The sequence below is a fragment of the Tachyglossus aculeatus genome, chromosome X3 (assembly GCF_015852505.1).
Source record: "Tachyglossus aculeatus isolate mTacAcu1 chromosome X3, mTacAcu1.pri, whole genome shotgun sequence".
In the NCBI taxonomy this organism is placed as follows: domain Eukaryota; kingdom Metazoa; phylum Chordata; class Mammalia; order Monotremata; family Tachyglossidae; genus Tachyglossus; species Tachyglossus aculeatus.
Genome location: NC_052099.1, coordinates 25150676 through 25153409, shown reverse-complemented (window position 1 = coordinate 25153409; position 2734 = coordinate 25150676). Strand labels below are relative to the sequence as shown.

The window sequence follows — 2734 nt, the reverse complement described above, 5'->3', positions numbered from 1 at the left end:
TATTGAGCGCTTACTGGGTGCCGAGCACTGTACTAAGCGTACAGCACAGCGTACGCTGTGTCAGCAGCTGCACGGGCAATGGCGATTGATACAGGTACAGTTTGTAGGACTATTGCACAGTTTGTAGGACTAGGGAAGCAGCGTGGCTCAGGGGAAAGAGCCCGGGCTTTGAAGTCAGAGGTCATCGGTTCAAATCCCGGCTCTGCCACTTGTCAGCTGTGTGACTTTGGGTAAGTCACTTCACTTCTCTGGGCCTCAGTTCCCTCCTCTGTAAAATGGGGATAAAGACTGTGAGCCCCACGTGGGACAACCTGATCACCTTGTAAATTCCCCAGCGCTTAGAACAGTGCTTTGCACGTAATCAATCAATTGTATTTATTGAGCGCTTACTGGGTGCAGAGCACTGTACTAAGCGCTTGGGAAGTACAAGTTGGCAGTCCCTACCCAACAGTGGGCTCACAGTCTAAAAGAGTAAGCGCTTAATAAATGCCATCGTTGTTATTATTATTATTATTATTCCAATCACTGTGGTTTTCCTTTCTCGGCTCAGAAGTCAGGCATGTTGGACACTTTAAAACTTCCCTCGCACCATAGTTCCCGATACTGTTCTACCACCACACTAGCAATAGTCTCCTCCAAAGCGCGTCTTCCCCGGACAACGGTAAATTAGGGAAATCCCAGGAGTTAATCCCTTTGTGGGCAGTCTAGAGTGAGTGCCTAGGAGCTGTTAGATCAGTGAGGCAGATGAAAATAGTGGGGCAGCTCTTCCCCCCTCCCACAGCTGATCCTTCTCTGTCCTGGCCCACCTACCTACTTCCCACACTTCAAAATTGTTCCCTTCCATCCCCGCCAGCTCAAACATTTGTAGCAGAATTTCAGAGCCGGTCCAGCCCTGGACTTTAGTGGCTTAAGGGAGCTCAGCGTCCTTTCTAAGCTTGACAATAATAATAATAATGATGGCATTTGTTAAGCGCTTACTATGTGCAAAGCACTGTTCTAAGCGCTGGGGAGGATACAAGGTGATCAAGTCCCACTTGGGGCTCACAGTCTTAATCCTCACTTTATAGATGAGGTAACTGAGGCCCAGAGAAGTTAAGTGACTTGCCCAAAGTCACACAGCTGACAATTGGCGGAGCCGGGATTTGAACTTGATGGTAAGTTTGGTGAGGAACGGGAACATGTCTCCGTGGGTTCTAATCCCGGCTCCGCCGCTTGTCTGCTATGTGACCTTGGGCAAGTCACTTCACTTCTCTGGGCCTCAGTTACCTCAACTGTAAAACGGGGATTAAAGCTGTGAGCCCCACGTGGGACAACCTGATTACCTTGTATCTACCCCAGTGCTTAGACCAGTGCTTGGCACATAGTAAGTGCTTAACAAATACCATAACTATTATTATTATTGCCAACTCTGTTGTATTGTACTCTCTCAACAGCTTAGTACAGTGCTCTGCACATAGTACACGCTCAATAAACATGAGTGATTAATTGATTAAGCATTGACTATCAATCAATCAATCGTATTTATTGAGCGCTTACTGTGTGCAGAGCTCTGTACTAAGCGCTTGGGAACTACAAGTTGGCAACATATAGAGACGGTCCCTACCCAACAGTGGGCTCACAGTCTAGAAGGCATTAATAACAATGATAAGAATCTGGTTTCCAGGGCGGACGGATGCACACTGAAATTGCCCGGAGATTAAAGAGAAGAAAACCACTCTGCATTTCCTAAATTTAAAAGTTCAATAGTTTCCTTAGTGCTTTGTTATAGATAGCAGGTAGAGAATGTGCTCAGTCAATCCATGGCCTATATTGAGCACTTACTGAGAGCTAAGACACTGTACTGATGTTTAGAGTCTACTTGTTTTGTTGTCTGTCTCCCCCTTCTAGACTGTGAGCCCGTCGTTGGGTTAGGGACCGTCTCTATATGTTGCCGAATTGTGCTTCCCAAGCCTTTAGTACAGTGCAGTGCACACAGTAAGTGCTCAATAAATACAATTGATTGAATGAATGAATAAATTAGAGGGGAATGCAAAGGTAGCGAGAAGATTCCCTGACCTCAAGGAGTTGATACTCTAATAGGGCAGATGGGCAAAAATCGTTATGGCTCGTGAATGCCGGAGGAAGGACAATTGGAAAGTGAAAACAGCCAACACACATCTGGATAAAAGCGCTGAACAAATAACCGAATGTAAAGCACAATGCACAAATAAAAAGCCCAGAAAGTTATATGCGTTAAATTAATAATGATATTAATAACTGTGGTGCTTGTTAAGCACTTCTTATATGCCAGGGACTGTCCTAAGCGCTGGGGTGGATACAAGCAAATAGTGTTGGGCACAGTCCCTGTCCCATATAGGGCTCACAGTTTCAATCTCCATTTTACAGATAGGACACTGAGGCCCAGAGAAATGAATGACTTGCACAAGGTCACACAGCAGAAAAGTGGCAGATGCTAAATGCTTGGTGAAAATGATGAATACTGGGGAACTGATTTATGGGACTTGAAAAGGCCATCCTTTTCCTGATTCACCTTGATTTCTTTTAGAAGGAATACAAGCTTAATTGACCACATCTATGAAAATTTAACCATTTTTTGTCTTTTCTCACTCCACTTTCATGTCAGCCATGGTCCTAAATTGACATCTTGGAGAAGCAGAACAAAGATGGGGAGAGAGTGAAAAGTACCTTGAAGAAATCCAAGGGCTACCTGGGATCCTGATTGACATTAAAGGAA

At 45.0% G+C, this 2734-nt stretch overlaps 1 non-coding gene across 1 annotated transcript; it reads left to right on the top strand.

Moving 5' to 3' along the window:
* The first annotated feature begins 2462 nt into the window (after positions 1-2462).
* On the top strand, positions 2463-2531 carry LOC119949022. Its single transcript, XR_005457120.1, has one exon. It is a non-coding gene; the product is annotated as a small nucleolar RNA SNORD123 (small nucleolar RNA).
* The last annotated feature ends 203 nt before the right edge of the window (positions 2532-2734 follow it).